Here is a 22163-nt window from a genome sequence, read left to right on the forward strand (position 1 = left end):
TGTCATCGGTCACGCACCAGGGGTTCTCTGCAGGGTGAGCTCAGGACACTGTGAAACGCGGGCAGCACAGGGCTCCGGGCCCTGAAAAAATACCAGTATCACTTGCTTTAATTAGAAGTTTCCTCTCCATCCCGTTTAACCTCCGGCTATAAGACTCCTTTCAAAAGAACACTTTTTAAAACAAAAAAATGATCCCTAACACAGATAAGTAAAAATGATCCATTGTTAATATCCACACAAAGCATATTCAGTAAATATATGTGTGTTATTGGCTTTTAGATGGGAATTCATGGGCTTTGTAAGAGGGAGAAATACTAAACTCCTCCGCAGAAAAGAATTTCAAAGCATTTCTGCAGCTTTCAGTGCTGAAGGGACCAAAGGCAGGCCGTGCGAGGGGACAGCGGGCGGAGGAGCAGATTTCCCCACCGGTATTTTATTCCCTACCCCAATATTAAATTTTATGTGGGGAATCTAGGAGTTTAAAAGCTTCACATTTTTGAGTAATAAAAAAGAAATACAATATCCTGTTGCTATGCGTGGTGACACTTTATGCAGGGAAGAAAACCATTCTCCTTAGCTATTCTTTGAAATACGACCTACGACGTCATTTAATTTTTGAAAACCCTAAGGTCATGTAACACACTTTCTCTGTCATTTGTAAGTACATTAAGTCGGTGGCCGTACGACAGTGAGATTATGATAATGTGCGCTCAAACGGGTCAGGCAGGCTCTGCAGTCCGTGACGGCTTCCGAGGACCGTCGGAGCACAGCTAAAATCAAAGACGACAGCAGAGGAGCACGCAGTTTACTTTTCTTAAAGTGTTTCCACTTATTCCAGTGCACACGCGTGACGAGCCAAGGGGCCCACCTCCGTGGTGAACTGCAAGAAAATGACCCCACTGAGAGAAGCATTTTTCTTACAAAAATATCTGCTGTAAGATCGCAGATGTCGCATGAACGGGGTGTCGTGGCCGAAGTAGACGTCTTCCCAAAACACCTCTCTGCCGCAGTTTAACATTCTCTAGAGAAAACTGCTCCCTCCAGTAAATTTAAAATAGTCTAATGTATTCACACAAAACTAAAAACAAACAAAAACCCACCCTTCTAGTATATCACTTCCTGTATGTTGAACTCTTCCAAAAAGCAAGAAAACAAACAAGCAAAAATAAATAGTAGGTGGGCCTCTATCTTGCTGTGTGTGGCATACCTTTGTCTGAAGTATAATTGAGCAAAAGATGCCTAAAGAGCCCAGCCTGTGTGGCTCAGTGGTTGAGTGTCAACCCATAAACCAGGAGGTCACAGGTTCAATTCCCAGTCAGGGCACATGCCTAGATTGTGGGCTTAATCCCCCGTGTGGGCTGTGCAGGAGGCAGCCAATCAATGATTCTCTCTCATTGTTGATATTTCTATCTCTCTATCCCTCTCCCTTCTTCTCTGATAGCAATAAAAAAATATAAGTATTTTTAAGAGATGCCTAAAGGAGTCATAACTAGAAATGGGTGCCCCTCAATTTAAAAAAACAAGAAAAACAAAAGCAGACCCATGACTAACGTTCAGAAGTGTCACTTTTTAAAAGATATTAAAGCCCACATGTGCTGATGAGCTGCCCCAATTTATTTCCAATGCCCAGCATCTACATACAATACGGTATGCAGGCTGAGGACTTCCCCATGCACACAGGCTGGCCTTGGGCTTGGACCAGGAACTGTGGTCCCTTTAGCCTCTAGGAGAAGCTGCCAAAGGAACCCCCCACAGGGCAGGCAGTCACCTTGACTCCGAAGCATTTACTGATATCTATGTTCCACAGTGCAACTCCTTTCCAATGGCCCTTTTCCTTCCTTCTTCTTTTCTCTATACAAAAATACTAATAATACTAATAATCTGTCAGTATAACAGTTCCTGGGAGAACTCTAAGCATGAGGTTGATGAACACAGAGGCACAGAAACACCATTCACATGTAAAGTCAGCTGAATGGCAGGGATAACTGCGAGGTAATGACTTTGCGAGAAGCCAGCTGAAGACTTCGATGGTGTATCCCACTATGACTGTTTAAGGTAAACTACCCCCTTCAGCTGCATGCCATCCACAAACATACTGACTGGATGACATCTTGTTTTTAATTTCTTTTTGGAACATAATCATAAAGAAAATGAGGGACTTTAAAAGAACAGCTAGCTAGGTAAGCTTTTAACACATATTTCTGGATTATTGTTCTATAATCCTATAACTGAGTAATATTCCATAATTCTGGATGCACTATCTCATGTATTAAAACAGCATCACACTTGATAAGAAGAGAAGAGACAGAGAGGATAGTTGAGTCGCTCTATGGTCTTTACGAGTGCAGGCTCCTTGAGACTCGGCGTTTACTGACAATGGAATTTCAGGAGGAGGGGGCCCAAATACAGCAGCCTTGAGCGAAGACACAATCACAGCTGAAAAGCATCCCAGGTTCCTGACTGTTGCTGACACCGTGGTATAAATCAACTACTGCTTCTTCCCTTTTGTTCTGCAGCCCCCTCTCCTCCAAATTCAAAACACAGACTCTTCCAGAATCAAAAACTTGGTAAAAAGGTCATTTTGTTTTCCTCAATAGCATGAAAATGGCATAGCTGGATCTGACATGCACATGCAAATCAGCTCAGGAAAACACAGCTCCTCCCCATACTGAATTATTGTCTCTGTTTGAAAGTTGATGCGAACACCACAACCAACAGAAAACACAACCTCTGTGGTTTAATTGCCAAGATGCAGGCAAGAGACATAGACGTGCTGGATAGTTACTGTCTCTGGGCACCGTAACCGCAGCACACCATTTCCTTAACGGATAAACCCTTCTTTAGATGCATTTAATCGTACTAACAGTTGGGAAGGCTAACATTTGCTTGCAAGAAAAAGGGCTTGTAAAATATACATGTCAGAAGAATATATGGATGACTGAAAACTTGTTTATATGGATATTTAACACAAAACAAAAAGGTGTATCTCTCTAAGTAAGAGTAAGAAGAAAGGATGCTACAGATTTAAATGGCTGTAACCTGAATGGAAATGCAGGTAGGTTCCTGGAAATGCAGATCCACCCCACACTTCCTGCACTTCCTATTCCTCACAAAGTCATCCTAAGTCAAAGTGACAGAAGATGAATCTGACTTTAAGACAAGTAATGCTAGTTACAGACTACATTCCTGACAAATGATGCCATGCCCTTTATAAAAAAGTAAACAAGATAGGACCAGGTAATACATTTATTCAAATATTGAGTGACCCTGCACACTGAGGAATCCAGAACTACACGGACACACAAAGCGGCTAATTCTACAACAGGTACCCTGGGAAACCTCATGCAGGGGCCACAAGCTATCCCGAGCCTCGATTCCTTGTCTATGAAAAGGCCAAGGTGTGACAGGCAATCCTTAAACCCATGCCAATACCGCAATGTTCTTGACGAAGCCAGAACCACTATGCAGGCCTGGACAATGAGCAAGACAGTGAGACAGACTGGAGGTAGGGCCTGGCCGAGCCCACCATGGACGGTGCTGGCGGTACCAGGGGGAGACCCTCCACCTCCCAGAAGGGCTTCTCCAGGGGAAAGCTGAGCTACTCTCAGAGGTCGGAAAGGGTTTCCAAAGGCAGAGGAGAGGAGGAAAGAAGCCGAGAAGAGGGGGCAACCGCAGAGCCAGGGCATTGGTGACTGGCACAGGCCTGGCTCCCACGCCCTGTGAGGACTGCACTTACTTCCTTACAACTGGGCCCATGGTGGGCCGGGATAGATGCCTGACCCAAATGTGGTTTATTCCCAGGTTCAAAAGGACAAACCAGATGGTCCTAGCCAAGAGGCAAACTGACGATCTGTGTTTGATTCGTAAGCCCAGGAGTTACACTCCATTTGTCTGCAGAGGTCACAGCTTGTATATAGCACCTACATCAATGCTCGGCACACGGTCGACGCTGGATAAATGTTTGTGGAATGGATAGAAGAATAAACATAAGCATGCTTCCTTTTTCTGCACTTTACAGATGTGGCGTTTTTACAAATGTAAGGCAGGCCTTCCACTAGCATTAAGATACAACTCGCTTTACTGTGAGGGCCTGGAGCCAAACCCATGTCCCCAGGTCTGCCTGTATAGAAACTCTAGATGATTATTTTTCATATGACTCTCCATTCACTTGGTGATTTCTGCCTTTTTTCATAGCACAACTAAAGGAGAAGGTGCTTCTAGAATCTTCTGGTAAACTTCCAGGGACCAAATAAAGGCATCCTGAAAAATTGGGGAGATCTGTTTCGCTGCCTTCTTATTTCACTACAAAGCTCTCTCTAAAAAACCAAAGACTTCAGACTTGGTTTTGCAACTCTCGACTAGGTCAGGGAGGCCACCATGTCATGGGGACAAGCAGCCTCGCCCCGTACCCTCAAATCACGCAAGGGACACCCCCTGCCTCCTGTAGACCAGGAAAGCCCGGTCCCCTCAGCTCTGCCTTCTCAGGACCAAAGCCACAGGGTTTGGTTGGTTTGGTTTGAATTGATGTCTGCTGTGGCCATGTATTTGCCTGGTTATCGCACATTATTATTAAGTTGATCTGTCAAATTATCCTACGTGGAACTCAACATGCTCCCCCACGTCAAAACTATTTGATTGCAAATCCCCAAAAGCAAGTCTTTTCATTTCAGCCCAAGATTCTACAGCATTAAAATGAGGCTGCCACTGTGGGAAGTACACCGTGATTGCCTTAGTTATGTTTAAGAAAGGAATACATTATGTAATTCTAAAATGAGAACTTATGTTGGAAAGAACCAGAGCCTTGAAGGAACCCAAGACAGGACTCCCAGCTTTCTGGGGATCGGATGACACCGGTCAGTTTTGGTGGCAGGCGCCGGCTGGAGGTTGCCATAAGAAGGTGTCCTCCCCTCTGGATGTCTGTGCTTGAGTTTATGGTAATGGGTGCACGGGTCAGGCCATGTATTATAGACGCTGGGATGGGCTGACACATCGTCAACGTTCTTTATAGAACGTCTTTCCATAGAGAGATGACTGTTGTCCTTCAAAGGAATCACCTTGGAGGCCATAAATTTGTTACAATGATGTTGCTGTAAATCAAAGCTGTTTTGGAACTTCTCTTTTGGCAGAATTTGTTACTAATCTCTTACTTTCCTCCCTCCTTTCTCCCATCACCTTCCTGCATAGCCCTGTGGCAGCCATGGGGGTCGCTTGCCAATTTCAGGTTCTTCTTGTCCAAGCACAATATAAAAGTGTGCTTCTCTGCCTCCTTGAAATCAGAGGTGGCCAAGGAGACGTGAGCAGAAGCCACACTTTGGGGTAGCCTTCAGAGCCTCGTCCCTGTCCCAGTGATGGGCAGTGGTCTGGGTGGTGGGATCACGTGCAGTAGGAGTGGGAAAGCACCCTCAGTTCCTTGAAGCCATGGGGCTGGGAGGTGTTTGTCGCTGCATGTCCCATTCTGTCCACCTCCTTCCTACCACAAATTATCAAGTTGGGTTGCAATGACATGTGATCAACTCAGCAGGCTAAGGACCTCCAGGGAGGAGCCTTCGAGACTGCCTGGGAGTGAGATTATGGGCAGGGAGGGGGCCACGGCAGAGCCAGATCGAGGAAGCTCACAGACAAGCTGGGGTGCTGTCCATTTCCATCCCACTGCTGCCTCTACAAATGGTGATAAGTCAGGACTCGGCCACTGGTCTCTCCATCTCAGGAAAGACAACATGAACTCTAAGCATAGCAGGGATGTCTGAGAAAATGGGAGGAAAGAGGGGATTCTGTCCACAGACACACAGGAATTGTCGACACCCTTCTGCATTTTCCAAAACCATTTAGCTTTAGCTACTTGGCACTGTGCTCGCTGTGAACACAGGAGATGAAGATACAGTCTTTGTCTTCACAGAACTTAAAGGGAGGAGGTGAAAAGGACATCCTCAACTCATGTTAACACGAGATGAAATGGTGTGAGATGCTGGGAACAGGCAAAAGCAAGAGAAATTCTTATCCTGTCTATGAAGATATAAACAAATGTTTAGTGTTCAAATGAATTCACCCTAGTGACCGATGGTGGGAAACACAAGACGCAAAGGCTAAGGAGCTGGGCTGCACAAGGAACCCTCCAAGGCCTGGGCCTGCGCACCTTCATGCATTCATTCCTCAGCCCATCGTTCAGGCTGGTAGCTGCCAACACAGCACAGAACTGTGTAGGCCGTAAAGGCAGGAGCATGAAGGGCTCCCCAGAGCCTCGGACATCTGACACATCAATGAGAGGACGTCGTCGGGACACCTTTCTGGAAGGCAGTTTGGCAATTACAACTACACAACTCTCTGACCCCCACAATACCCTATTGTGAATATATCCTTTGAACTGAAAGCTGGTCTATGTAACTATCTAGCAGCACAAGTGGATGGGCGACAATCAGAAACAACGAGGAGACGCACCAATCAGGAAACAGCCGGGCAAAAGTGGACAGCCAGCCCTGAAAAGCTTGTAGCCATAAGAGTCTGGAGTGATGATCTTGACTTCTTTTTAAGTAATAAAATCAAACTGCACAGTAATTGACTCTCTTTTTTAGAAAATTAAAAAACAAATGAGTATTTTTACAAATAAGTATGAACACAGAAAAAGAGAGGAAGCAGAGCAGGCCGTCTTCATTGGTGGCCTTGTTGGAGTGGGGGGAGAAATTGAAGAGAGGGGGGAGATTAATAACTGTCTTTAATCAGTTTTTGTGATGAATAGTAATTATTTTATATACCTTTATTACTTTAAAAAAAGGGTGCATTGTCTTATAATTTTAAAAAATATTGTTAAGAACATGTAAATAAATAGCTGGCACTAACACTACACTATCATAGTGATCCCCATCACTACCATCATCCTCATCACTACCCCCATCACCACCATCATCATTGCCATCACCCACATCTCCATCACCACATGATGATGATCATCATCATCATCATGACCATTATCATCATGACAGTCCTCACCATCAGCACCACCATCCTCATCACTACCATCATCACCATCATCATCTCCATCACCATTGTCATCTCCATCACCATCCCCATCATCACTATCTTTGCCATCATCTCCATCACCATCACCATCATCATTACCATCATCGCATCATTATCATCACCATCATTGTCATCACTGTCAGCATCATACTATCAGCGTCCTCATCTATGAATGGCTGGCACACTCACCCTCCCTGATTTTCACTGTGAGCCCAAGAGAGGGGGACAATCCTGGGTGGATATTCCAGGACATTGTTTTCCAAACTGAAAGGTATAACTCATTACTGGGTCATGAAATACATTTAGTAGAAAAATTTTAATGAAAAATAATAGAATAGAAAACTTCAGAAAGCATCACCTGTAGTAAGGTATGTTTCTAATGTACTGACATACACATTTCTTTTCTCTATCACTAAGAAAAATATGCTATTAGTGCTATAAGTTCCCACCTCTAGGGGAGGGAAAAAAAATCTTCTCTTTTCCCAAAGAAAGAAGTCCTTATCTTTCCTAATGAGAATGGTAGCACTCAATCCCTTATATTTACAGAGACTAGAAATGCCTATAATTATACATAAAAATTATCCAACCCTTATAGCAAATAATTCATATGTGCATGTGGGCTTTTAAGTCTGAAACAAGTGCCTACAGAAACAGATAGCAGCTCATACACACTGGAGCTGTTGTTTCAATACAAAATATACCACACTGGGGAAGGGCGGGGTGTGCAGAGAGCACCCCGGCGATGAGTACCACAGGTACCTATTGGCTCATCCCAACAAAATCCAAGTTGTGGTCATGGAGCAGCACAGATGAAAGACCACTACAGGAGCCTCCCATACTCGATAAATTGACAGATGCCTTGTGTCTGGATCAAGGTCAGGGGAGACAGGTCCTAGGAGCAGGTGCTTCCAGGAACCCAGCTCCACGTGCTCGGGGATGTCCTCCCTTCCTGCACCAACGATACCTGTGTGCACAGACCTCTCCACACGCCGCGTCGAATGACTGCACAGACCAGATCCAAGCTCATCAGCCATCTTACAACATGTATTCCCTACAACAACAAAGAAACTGAGGCAAGTGACGTGCCCACAGTCACAGAACTAGGAGGGAGCTGAACAGTGACCAAAGCAACATGCATAAAGTGGCTCAAGTTTGGAGTGCATGTGGATGAGGACTGGAGACTATAAACACTCGACCAGGGCCTGGGCGGGGGAGGGGGGGTGGGGGTGGGGGGCTCGGATATTACCCTGTCCTCAACAGAGACACCACGTCAGACAGAAATGTCCAGAATCGAAAGCAATGATGTTCATTAATTAATTGATCTGCAGCTGCCAGCGTGCCTTCTTGCTAAAACCAACTTCTTAAGCAACTTAAGACAAATTCTTAAAAAATGAACAATGTCCTAGATTAGTAACTTACCCAATATCCTCAGACAATCAATAACCCTTCCAAACGTTTTCTCATAGAAAGCACTTGCTCTTAGGAACGCGTTAAAGTCTCACTTTCTGTGCTTTGTCCTCATCAAGATCCTGGGACATCGACCGCGCTGTGTCTTTTCGGCACGTGACTAGAAGAGCCACGGTTTAGAGCAGCGGGAAGAAGGACCCATCACTTAAAAATAGTTTAGCAGCTTCTGTGCACATTAAGGGTTTTGGTAAATGTTTCCAATGAATTACTGCAAAACAGGAAATCACATGCTCTTTGGGGTCTTGAGTGCTCTGTCAATGAGAGAGGTTAGTTCATTAATGATCTCCCAATGGAAGATCAATGTGCTCAAGCTCTGTAACTGTCTCCTCAAAAACTACAACAAACAGGAGTTTGGGTCCTTCCAGCAGAATGTTTCAGATACATCGCTGAGGCAATAAATACTCATCATCATTATTTTCTGATAAAAAGTCAATAAAATCAAGTTATCCGCGTATTCTAAAAAGACCAGCATTTCCCATAAGTCTGTCTTAAGTTAAAACACTTCATCTGAAATGCCACAGCTTAGAGATAAAACAAAAGTGCTCATTTCCAGCCTAAGGAGCCTGCAGCCAGCGGGGCAGTGGTGTGTACAGGTGGACGAGGGGCAGGAATGCAGGGCCTGTGTGTTTCTCTATCTGCATTACATGACGTGCATTAGGAATTATCCAAAGATCCCACATGAATATTATCATGGAAATTACTAAAAATTTCAAACAGAACAGCACTTTATTTAGAGAAGAAACAAGGTTTTTCGCACAACTCTCCCACCAATGTCATAAATCACTAAAACAATGATTATATGACGCGGTTCCCAGCAGATTCTAGGGGCCTGTCCTTACGTTGCCCGTTCTGGCTTTCCCCACAATCCCTCATTCACACACAGATATCAAGAAATCTCTCCCTCCCCATTGTGTTGCACTTAAAAAAAGGAGAAAGGAGAAGCTAACCAGCAAAGGCAAGGATAACAGATCTTCCTTTGAGGCCAGGAAAGTGGACTGAATTCAGGATCTGGGACCATCACAGGCACACGACGTACTGTATTATCATCTGTGTGATTCAGGCGCCTCTGAGACCGAGCTTGGCTGCAATGACCAGACCTGGGACATTCTGATCAGTCTGATTTCTGATCTCTAATGACCCCAAACTAATCATGGACAGATATCCAGGTACCAGAACCAATTTTGCATGTATTTCAGAAATGGAAACTAATTGATAAAGCCATGGTACAAGCGCCATCAATGATAAGCAATACTACTTTTGAAAATGAATTTCTCTAAAGAAATCATACTTTCTTACTGATTGCACAGTTAGATTGACAACAGGTCTTTTTTGAATAAATGTTATTATTTAAACCATAGAAACACCTGTCTCCATTGAAATATACTTAGTTGCCTGTATAAAATCATTTGAGTTTCTTTATGCATTATAGTGTTATCATTCTTGCCTTGGCCAATATCCCTATGAAAACAGCTCCCAAATTAAATTCCTAATAAATTAAGCTAATAATTCACCTTCATTAATTTAGTTTCTTTAGTGAGCAATAAATAGTTCTTATGACATTCTTCTAGGACATAAGTACAAATGTTATTTTTCTTCATTAGCGCAGTCTCCTCCTGAGTACAAGAAATAAAATACACATGTAAAACGGTGGTCTATTTGTTATCTTCTGTTTCTTTAACAGCAAATTGCTGCAACAATTCCACTGTGCTCAGTAGAAAGCAAACAATTCAGGCGGTAATTTTCAATAAATAAAAAGTAATTTCTTAGAAATGTTAAAAACTGAATTGTACATAGGTACTAAAAGTACAAGTAGCATTTTCCCAACATTAATTTTAGATGGTGTATCATCTATCAAGTCTAAAACAGTTACATTTTAAGAAGTGACAACCAGCTTATATCGTATCCCAGCTATGTCAGAAAAAAAAACAAAAAACAAAGATTGGTTAAAATATAAAAGTGATTCTGTGTAAGTGTAAATAGCCTGTTACCTGTATTTAGCATATTTGTTTCCTATGGAGGTAGGGGCACCACGCCACCTCCATGGAGTGTGAAAATGGAAAACAGGAGGTGAGCAGGCAATGAGTGAGGCCAGACCCGCATATATGACATGACACAGTGGCCTTCTCCTCTCCTGAACGCGACACTGGAAAGCACCCCAGATGGGAGGGGAACAGACATGTCAGAACAGAACCATCATTTCATTAAAACAGATGCAGAAAGTATGCTTCCCTATTGTGAAATCATATGCCAAAATGTTTCCATACAATGCATGAAGAATTTATACTGTCAACGACTTAAGGTATACTGTTAACTAAAACCATTACTAGTTAAGGCCCAAGAAGAGGGAAGTCATTTGGGGAGGCTCAGTATTCTGGAAAGTGGAAAGGTTACCCTTTCAAACAGAATTTTATTAAAATGTTTCAACCCTGGAAAATTACATAAAATATGCATGCTTCTATGTCACGTTATTTAAAGCATATTGTACACAATTAACATTTTCCCGATAACTAGAAATACAAATGGGGAACAATCAGTAATGAGCACAAAGGGCCTAAAATGCTGTGCTTTTCATGGTATTTATTCATTTACTATTGTTTATTTTCCTTTCTTCCCCCTCACTATGAGGTCTTTGCTATTATTCCTCACTTTGAATTTGCTGTGGCCCCAACAAATGGATATTCATGAATATCAGAACCATCTGTAACAGAAAAAATAAAATTTAAATGCTGAGAGAGGACCGGCAGATACTGTCTGCGAGTCAATATCTGAATTCAGTGTATGGACTTTTGACGCTCGATCTCTTTTGGTCTTTTCTGATTCTTAGCTGTTTCTGAAAAAATAAAGATGGTAATTAATTGGTTTCTAGCTAGGTGAGGTTTTATTGTGTTTCAAAAAGATGTATACATTTTTATGAATGTCCCAAAGCCTTATGTAATCTGACCACATTAAATCCTCCTCAAGTCCCATAGAGCAGTAGGCACTCGCTTCTCACAGGGATGGGGAAATAAGGAGGGACATGACATGTTATCAAAACTGAGCAAAAACATGACTGTCAATTCCAAATTAGAGTGTATGAATATAATACCCAATATTTAATTTTCATTTTTAAAACAAACAGAATCATGAAAAAAGATATTTGACATTAGCTTAAAGATGACCCTGCGAAATTATCCCCAAATACACATATTTCCATAGCTATTACCCCAGGCCCAGGGGCTAAAGGGTCTGTAGGAATTAAGCATGAACCATGGAAATGAATGCTGCCAAGAGGAAACCCTTGTGATTTTGTAAGTTTTTAAAGATTTTTTCTCTTCCGTTAGATGACACTGAAACAACTGCTGAGTGGATGACCAAGCAGCACGTTTGGAAGATACCTGTTCAAGGCTATTCTGTAAATGAAGACTGTGGTCGCATCAGAAAGATTGCACTATTAACATACATTTAAAAAAGCAGATCCTCTCCCCCATTTTCCAAACCCCCATCCAGTGTGCATTTTTCATATTCAAATGCAGCCTCTCTATTTCACACCATGGTTAAGCCCTGCTTCCTGCCAATTTGCTCTGAAAAGATTTCAGTTTGGAAACAGCCAGGCTTTCCTCTCCACCAGCGAGGGACGTCTCCACTCCCCCTCCAGGACCAGAGCTTCCTGTGTTGCTGGCTGGTGTTTAATACTCAGTGATTTATTTGCAGGAGATCTTTAAGGCATCATTCTCAACTGAAATTTTTAATTCATCAACTTTAAGAGCCACTGTGTTTTTCAAAATGGAAAAGCCACAGAGAAGGTAGCAATAAAAGTACTAAAATCTAGTCTGTAACTACTTATGCAGAGAGAAACAATAGCTCCTGCTAATTAGAAAGGTGTCAAAACTGAACAGCATTCAATAGGCCCATAACAACCAGTTAAAATAGAAAAGTGACTCCCATCACAAGAGTAACAAGCAAATAAATAGATAAGAATCCTAGCAGATTACACAAAAGACCATACAAGGGAAGGGACCTATATGAAAAACCCACACAACTTTATAGCAGTAAATAAAATAACACTTGACTACATTTGGAAGTACACCATTTTTTATTTTTAGAATGAGGAAAATTACTATTATGAAGATTCTAAGTATTTCTGAATTAATTTTTAACATCATTCCACTCGAACCACCGGAGGTATTTTTCAAGCTGATAAAAATGGTTCTAAAGTTTATCGAATACAGAAGAATTTTTAAAAATAGTCTTTGGGAAAAAAAGAAAGAGTAATGGGCACCTGGGTAAATAGAGAGCTATCAGATTATTTTTAAATATACTATATAGCCACAGTAATTAAAACAGGGGGTATAGGTAAGGAACAGACAGATGGCTAATTGAATTCAGAGGGAAAGTTGAGAGACAGTCCCAAATACATTTAATAACTTAGCCTGCAAAGAAGGTATTAGAATTCAGTGCAGAAAGAACAGATTTTTCAATAAGTGGAATTGGAGAAACTGGCTTTTTTTAAAAAAAAAGTTAGATTCCCACCTCCCCCAAATACCAAAATGAATTTCAAATAAGCCAAATATTTAAATACAAAGAAAATGAATCCATAAAAATACTAGAAGAAAATAAAACAGAATATTTACATAATCTTGAGGGTCAGGAGGCACCTTTTAAACATTACTTCAAAGCAGAACCCATGCAGGAAAAGACCAATTAAACGGCATAAAAACAACTCAGTACATCAAAAAAAAACATAACCCAGAGGAACACACACCGCTGGTGGGATTGGAATGGGGCACAGCCTTCCTGACAGCCGGCTGGCAGTATAGAGACCAAAATAATTTAAAACAGCCCACACCTTTGACCTGGTAATTCGACTTCTGGAATGTAGCAAGGAAATGATGACACCATTGCCAGGATATACACACAGAGATATTAATTACACGGTTGTTTACAAGTGAAACAGAGAACCGAGTTTCCACCAGTGAATGAGTTCTCAAATAAAACGTGTGTTCAATGAAGTGAGGTGCCGCAGGTACTTACAATGACAAAGCAGGTCTAGACTGACAGGGCAAATGTCCGTGCAAAAAACAGGCCATTAAAGAAATATGCAGGAAGAAACCACTTCGGTAAAAATACATGTGTCATACAACTATGTATAGATTTGCACAGGAAAAGGTCCAGAATATATACATCAAAATGCCAATTTGGGTTATTTCTGGATTCAGATAAGCATTTATTTTTAAATTTCACAAGCATAAATTGTAAATTCTGCTTTGTTCGCATTTTTCTAAAATAAACACATATCACCTGCATAATCCTAAAAGGTAATGGAAGAAGGCAAACATCACCAACTATTTTTTTTCATGTCAGACCAGAGAGGATCATCTGCTATTATAGAGATACCAGAAAGATGAGCTAACTTCCTTATTAGAGATTTTTCAAATCAGCAAATAATAATAATAATAATAATAATAATAATAATAATAAATGAACACAGCCATAGAAAAAAAAACGAGTGAATAACATAGGCAAAAAATAATAATTCAAAAAGGAAGAAACACATTTTCCCAGTAAAGTATATGGGAGAATGTTCACCCTTACCTGGAACCCACAAAATACGAACTAAAGCAACATGGAGACACCACCTCACAGTTACTAAGTCAGCAACAATTGTAGAATTAAAATATCCCTGGCAATGGCTCACAGGTGTGATGTGTCCATGCACTGTACGTGAAAAGATACACGGATATTTTAAGGACAGGTTTGCAGTAGGTACCAAAGGTTGACCCAGCACTGTCAAGTTAAAAAAAAAATTACCTAGTGAAATCATTGTGAAAATGTATGAACTGTTCACCATTGAGTGAGTGTAAAGTAAACTGATAAATAACTACCATCATCCCATTTTTGTTTTAAAAAAAATATCTGTAGAGATAAAAAAAAAAAAAAAATCCTGGAGGAATTCAGATAAGAATGTTCACAGAAGCTGCCTCTGGGTAGGGTGGTGATGAATGACGCTTTTGGGTTGTTTATCTATGTTTTCTAAATCTTCCATATCACATGAACACTTGCACAAAGAGGGAAAAATATTTGAGAATGGAGGAGTTACTTCCCCACAATTTTCTCTCAAATTAGAAAGATGAAATAATAGTTTCTTCAGTAACAGACTTTACCAGTGAAAAGAAGAAAAAGTAGATCATGGGTAAAAGCAAAGTAATAAAAAATAAAGGCAATAACAATTTAGTCTGAAGAACCTGCAGGGCACTGGACTCCCGGGGCTGGGCAGCTCACCTGGGGCTGGGGCACAGACACGGGAGTGAGAGTCAGTCCTCCACCTGCCACAGGTGCTGCACACCCGGGCAAGGCACTCGCCCATCTGGGCTCCATCCTCTCATGATCCCCTGAAGAAGCCCCACTGAGGAGCGGCCTCACCTGCCTCCCATCTTTATGCCATGATTCCAACATTGCTGGCAACTCCGAGTTACCCCAGGGTGTGATTTAGTTAAGAAGCACCGCTACTGTGAAGATCCTAAGCTGTCTTAGGAACCTATGCTTCAGCGATGAGCTTTGACTGACATCGCCTTCTATGGAGACCAAGAGCTTCGCAGGCCCTTCCTGGATGGACCATTCTCTCAGCTTCCAGGTAGGGGGAGTCGTGGCGCGGGAGGATGAGTAGGACTGAATGACCCATTTCTCGGTCGGTTGGCTGGTCCACTCGTTGACTGACCAAATGCTTATTCAGGTCTAGTCTGTGTTGGGCACCATCCAGGGCGAAGGGGAGGCAGCTCCCAGGGGCAGCTGCCTTCACCCCATCGGCACAGCGCAGCACGGCGAGCAGGGCTCAGGGACAGAAGGAAGACCCCTCGGTGGCAGGAACTCGGTGCTGACAAGTTCTTCCAGGTACAAGGCTGGGGTGGGGGGACTGAGGGAATGGGGTGCCCCAAAGCAGAGTGTGGGATTCATCGCTGATGGCTGGAGCCCCTGTTGCTAACCCCATGTCTCCACTTCAGAGAGGGGCACCAGGGCCTGGCAGGTGCATTAATTTCCCAAGGGCCCACAACTAGGTTTGGGCAAGGAGCCCGGATTCTGATACTTTTCTCAGACGGTGTTCCAGGGACCACGTGGAAAGAGCATCAGGAAGACTGTCCGGGGGTGTCAGGGGAAGGGGGGTATTTTAGAACAGCTTGCCAAAACAGGTGGCCCTGAAGCCCACTAGCTGGGGACTCCACCTGCTTAACACACCAGACTTCAGAATCCTCGCTTCTGCGGATACTTCTTAACCATTCACAAAGACACTCTTGGCTGGATCACACAAGACTTAGCAAGGAATGCAGCCACCATAGAGCATAATGCAATGGCCAGTTTATAAAGCCGGACAAATACACGATGTCTCTGTGTGTGTGTGTGTGTGTGTGTGTGTGTGTGTGTGTGTGTGTGTGAGAGATATATTAACTGAAACATTCGCCTCCTGTGTAATTGAAATCAACATATTCCAATTGAGAAAAAAATGTTTAGAAATTGCAATTTCTCTTTCTTCTTTTACTTTGACCCTCTATTAATATGGGCCAATAAATTGTCAACCATATTTACAAAAACATGTTTGTATTTTCCGTTTCCACATTTCTGAGCTCACCATTCCTCAGTCCGTCTCATCGTAGTAATAATCCTTGAATCACATATAGGGTTATGCTCACAAAGAGTTGCCTGAAGCATTCCAAATTAACGCCGGAAGAGCACACTTGAAGAGGAGCATAAAAGAAATACATGGACCGAAATGTACCTTTTAGACGAACCTGGGGACTAAGATACTCTACCAGGTTCCACTGCCTCTTCATCGTTCTCTATTTGTGAATGGACAGGGTCTTCATGAAAAGCCAGCAGAATTACGAAGCTACACGGAGGAAGAACTTACACGTGGACTGAAGGCAATTACAGAAGCCACTGATAACTGCGAGGAGCCAGCGCTGAGGCTGGCTGCAGGTGATGAAAGCCCTGTCTGTCTACTTGGAGACATACATTCAGTATTAGAAACATGTCTGTTGGCTCGCACCTATTTTTCATATACATCCTCAAAAAACAGTTCTAGATGGTTTCCATTGTTCCCTATTTTCTCCAAAAAAAAAAAAAAAAAAGAAAAAAGAAAAGAAAAAGTAATTGACTATGCCCTTATCGCCTTATCTTCGCAGTTTAGAACATAGTGTTTTGTTTTTCTGGTTTTTCACATACAACCGGGAGCCTAAGGTTTACTTTCGCTTTGCCTGCACCATGGCTCAGCATAAATAAAATCTTTGGCTATTACCCTTTTCTGTTAAAATAGGTGAGAAGTAAAGAAAGATATCGCCAAGCCTGAACATTTCAAATGGGCACAGCAACAAGTCTATTTAATGAGAACGCCGGTGATGTTTCTCCCACCGCAAAAGGACAAAGCCGTGTCTCACTGCTCTGCGTGTGTAAGCTCACATGTGTGCGTGGCCATGCTTCTGCTTCTCTAATTCTACTAAACAGGGAGAAGATCAACAAAATTACGAAACGGCATCACCTCTCCGTCAGAAAACTGCTTTCCTGAAAAAGCCTTAAAAATGCAGGTGCCAGTTCTCCCCAGTGGAATGAGGGAAAAGACATTTTCCAAAATTAAATTTCAGGGGATAATTCTCTGCAAAGGAAGATAACTTAAGGGGCAAGGCAATGCCTGCAACTGAATCTAACATCTGTTTTAAGCCATAAAGGCCATTACATTCTGTGGGTTGTACAATTTGCTTTTTAACCAACTTTCTACAAAAGCGTGGCAAGATGGCATATTTAAGACCAAGGGCAGAGGGACCTGCTCCCAGGGAGAGGGGGCACGGGCCTGGGGGCAGGAGGAGTGGCCCTGGGGACAGGCACCACCCTTCCCAGGGAACAGCGCCTTCCAAAGGTGGGCAGCTCTGAGCACAAGGTCACGTCCACATCCATGGCATTGGGACAGATTTCTGGCAACTGCCAATGGTGTTACAAGGACAGGCACTTGGTGGGGGCGGATTGTAGGTGGTGGGTTGATGGGGCCGTTAAAAAAATCGAGGAGTAAGGGCACGTTCCGCCAGGGTGCCTGCCGTGCAGAAAGGTCCCGAGAATGCTCTTCCTGAACAGAAAAATCTATCTGGGAGCCTCCATTTACTGGAGCAGGAAGATTATGAAGAAGCCAGAGAGACCGCCCAAACACTGCGGCGTACACTTGGAATAAATCCCGCAGCCCTCACGCCAGCATCTCCCAGCACGGCTTCCGCACTCCATTACTGTGAATGTCCTTTGGCCCACAGCAAAAAATATTGACAAAATTCCGCTTTCGAGACAGTTATTGTCTCCGGATACTTGATAGCAGCCTTCAGAACTTCACCTGCTGGCATTAAATTCTGGAGTTTGGGTGAAAGGAGAGAAAATTTGCCACATCTCAAGCTCGCCTGCTATAGCAGCAGCAAATCAAATTATTCTTTCAATTAAACCAGCTTTGCGCCTAAAAGAAAAAGAGGCCATGGGCTTGGCTTTCTTTTCCCCCCCTCACAGGGACCCAAAGCCGTCACCTCCTCTAAACCCCATGACTCGGACATGATCTAAATGGCTTCGTGTTCTTGGGTAACACAGCTCATAAAATTAAATCTACGATCAGAGATTTCAGTATCACTGGGCTCTGCGCTCACCAGCAATCAGTGATGGAAAGCTCTGCATTCTGCATCGGGCATTTCCATGGGCCCGACGTAGGGCCCTCCCGCGAGCGCTCTTTCTCTCCCTCTATCTCTATCTCTCTCTGTCTCTCTCTGTTTCTCTTTCTCTCTCTCTCTCTCTCTCTCTCTCTTTCTCTCTCTCTCTCTCTCTCTCTCTCTCTCTCTCTCTCTCTCTCTCTCTCTCTCTCTCTCGCTCTCTCTCCCTCCCTCCCTCCCATAAAGGCCTCAGTGCTGATACCATAGAAGCCAGTGATGCCACCTCAGAGGGTGAACAGAGACCTGGACTCCCAAAGCCACTCACTTCCTTGGCCATGGGACGCACACACATCAGTCACTTTGTCATAGGCAGTGAGGCCAGACAGCTCTGCATCCTGGATGCATCTCAGCCGACTTCCTCCCTGGGAGTGGGACCCAGTCTTCGATAGGAAATGCTCATGCTCAGCTCACACCTGCTCCATGCTGAACTCGCCCTTCACCATGTCTGGTTTAAGGGAAGCTAAATCTTAGACTACGGACCTCTACAGCAGGGATGCGTCGATAGCTGCTGTGCATGGGGAGGGGTGGGAGCCCGTCTGGGGGTGGGGGACGCTGTCCACATCACTGAGCTGCATTAGCAGGCGTCTGGCACCGGCTGACGGAGATGAACACTCGGAATAATCAGGACACTTAGAGGAGGAAAACACGGCCTTTTTCCGGTTACGGACACAACACGGGCAGCGTCAGGGACCTCGACGTCGTTTGCTAAGTGCCACGATTATGAATAATTTGTGACAGGAAGGGAATGGCAGGCACTTTCTAATGAGGACGCTCACAGTCACAGGGGAACAGGAGAACGCACGCCTCCAGTACGTGCCTGCATACGACGAGACTCTCCCAGACTTGAAGCACCGCTACAGCTTAGTAAACAAATTTCATAGGGCCAAAGGGGAAACTCCCTAAAATAACATAAATCAGGACAAAATGAGAAAGCAAACATCCAGCCATTCTTAAAGTCTTACTGTTCCCGTAAGGAGACAGCTCAGGTCTAGGCTCACAGCCCCTGAAGAGCCGGCCCCCTCTTTCCCCCAGAGCTCCGTGTGTTTCAAGACAAAAAGCACGACACGGCATCAGGATCGCTGAGAAGGTATTTTAAATATCCACAAAGCACTTAACATTTTACAGTGATGTACCCCTAAAAGGTTGGGGACTCCTGCAAACGCCTTCACTGTAACAAGAGGGACGCCTGCCGTGGAGTTCCTGTCTGCTCTGGTCGCTATGGGCAGCACCGGCTATTTTCCTGAGTCCAACTTCTAAAAACACTGACGTGGAATTCACCTCCTCCCTGCTCTTCTCTTTGTACCTAAAGGCAAAGAGCAAATCCAGTTTCTCTTCACAGATTGTAGGCCTGGTTTTAATTTGTGCAATAGTCCTTCTGATAACAACGCCTAGTTAAAACCTCCATTAAAAGTCTGTAGCAGGCATTTAATGGAAGGAAAGCCTAATAGGGTTCCACTACTCCGTCATTAACTTCTAAAAGAGTTTGCTGCTAGTGTTGGGGTGGGGGAAGGGGGCAAATGGAGAGAGAGAGAGGAGTGGGAGTGGGGACAAAGACAGAAAGATCCACAAAGGTAGGGAGAGAGGGGAGAAAGGAGAGGGGAGAGAGAGGAGAGAGAGGGGAGAGAGGAGAGAGGGGGGAGAGAGAGAGAGAGACAGGAGAGAGAGGAGAGAGGAGAGAGGGGAGAGAGGGGAGAAAGGGGAGATAGAGGAGAGAGAGGAGAGAGGAGAGAGGGGAGAGAGGAGAGAGGAGAGAGGGGAGAGAGGAGAGAGGAGAGAGGGGAGAGGGGAGAGAGAGAGACAGGGGAGAGAGAAGAGAGGAGAAAGGGGAGAGAGGGGAGAGAGAGGAGAGAGAAGAGAGAGGGAAGAGAGAGGAGAGAGGGGAGAGAGGGGAGAGAGAGGAGAGAGGGAAGAGAGAGGAGAGAGGGGAGCTTTTCAGGGCTGGCTTTAAAATCTTTGAAAAGAATTGGGTCAACTATCTTTGCTATTCCAGCTAAACCAACTGTTGCTGAACCAAGACCTCATTTTGTAAGGATCACCCATTCTCTCCAAGTCATAAAAGGGAGACTTTCGGGAACATAGGACTGCAGTGAACGTTGTCCTGAGTGCACCAGAGCACAGGACATGCCAATGTGTTCTTCCCCGGATTTTAAAAGCCAGGACTGAAGTAGACCCCTGATTGGCCAAGCCAGCTACCCAGGAATACAGGCCCACGGCAGGGATGCTCTGAGCCAGGATGGCACCACGGGAGAAAACCACCCTCAGTCCCCGTGCTAGACCCCTGCAGAGGGCTCAGCCCACCGCCACTGGCCTGGGAGGGAGGGAGGCCAGGCTTAAGTGATGTCCCCAGTTTGGCACAGGGGTTCCCCAGCACCTGGCTGTTCTGGTGCAGCCATGCTGCAGGGGTGCGGCGAGTCCTCCAGCGATGCCATTCTGCCTGTGGCTCCACCCTCCTTCCTGACTCAGTGCCCAGCAGCCTCATGACCTTCCAACAAGTTCCTGTCACCTGTCCCTAATGTGGAGCCCACATCTGCTGTAGTACCCCCTTATTTGAAACGTGTTGTTTTTTACTTTGATGTTTTTGTACTTTGCTTCCCAAGCTGCCTGGTTTTGATGGTCTGGCCCTCGCCCTGTTTTCCCCATCAGCCCTGTTGCCTCCGGGATGCTCTCAGCGTGTTACAGCTGAGAGGCAGGAGCCAACACCCTATCAGTGCTTTTGAGAAAAGGCAAAACGGTCCACGCTAAACTCAAAAGACAACTGTGTATATATAATGTGCATTTAAAAAATTGTGGACTCCCAGGCTCATTCAGGAATGGCCTTTGGTATCACCCTCCCACTGATCAGCACACCCCTGTGGGCCAGCAAGTCCCCAGGAGGACCCATCAGTTCCTCCCTGTTGCTGGGGGGCCAGCCATGGCCACATGCAAAACACCGAGGGGTCAAGATGGTACTGTTAGTTGGTTACTATCAATAATCACTATTGGCTATCAGTAGCTAATACTTGCAAAGCATCCTGAGCACAGAGATGACTCACACTCAGTTACAGCTCCACCTCCACTCTTCAATAAAAGCTGTGGCCCAAATGATCAGGCATAACATAAATTTCTCCTTTGGTATATAGAGTGTCTTGAGTAGGTCCCCAAAATTCATATCCTCCTGGAACCCCAGAATGTGGCCTTATTTGAAAATAGGGACTCTGCAAATGTAATTAGTTAACTAGGATGAGGTCATCAGATTCGAATGGATCCTAAACCAGTGTCGGTGACCTTGTAACAAGAAGAGAGAACATGCAGGCACAGAGGAGCCAGACACACGAGAAGAAGGCTGTGGGAGGAAGGAGACAGAGGCTGAGGGACGCAGCCACAAGCCAAGGAATGCTGAGGAGGGCCAGGGCCACCCGAAGCTGGCGGAGTGAGGTCGGATTCTCCCGGAGCCTTCAGAGGGAGTGTGGTCTCGCTGGCACCTTTATTTCTGACGTCCAGCCTCCAGAACTGAGAGAATAAATTTCTACTGTTTTAACTGTTGGTTTGTTTACCAACTAAACTCCCTCTAGTTTGAATTTTTACTTATTTTTCTGAGCTTCCCTGAACAGGGAAGAACTCAAAGAAGTTAGGTAAGAGAATCTTAAGCAAAATGGAACAGACATTAGTTCCCAATTACACAGGGAAATGGCCAGTTTGGTCTTCACCAGGAGAGCCAGTGGGGAGGCAGGACCCTCACTGAGGATGCCTGCAGTTGAAACAGGAATCTGGGGGTTGGGGGACTTCAGGCCACAGCAAGGCGGGAAGAAAAGGAGAGGGCTCCAGGGGAGAGAAGGCAGGTGTCCCCGGACTGAGACCTAAACGCGCAAAGAGCTAAGGAGGCACCTGGGAGCTGGACACTCAGCCAGGGTGCAGATCGGAAGGCAGAAAAGACCTAACGGGACTGAGCCTGTGGGTGCTCACAGGAGCTTAACTGCTTGTAACTGAGGATGTTTCTCAGGC

The 22163-nt window shown here is 44.4% G+C and overlaps 1 protein-coding gene across 1 annotated transcript in view; it reads right to left on the reverse strand.

Annotated features, from left to right (window-relative positions):
* Positions 1–22163, reverse strand: part of TSHZ1 (teashirt zinc finger homeobox 1) — a 67620-nt gene that overhangs the window by 18451 nt on the left and 27006 nt on the right. The gene's annotated exons all lie outside the window — the stretch shown is intronic.

This window comes from Myotis myotis, unplaced genomic scaffold (assembly GCF_014108235.1).
Source record: "Myotis myotis isolate mMyoMyo1 unplaced genomic scaffold, mMyoMyo1.p scaffold_m19_p_9, whole genome shotgun sequence".
Taxonomy (NCBI): domain Eukaryota; kingdom Metazoa; phylum Chordata; class Mammalia; order Chiroptera; family Vespertilionidae; genus Myotis; species Myotis myotis.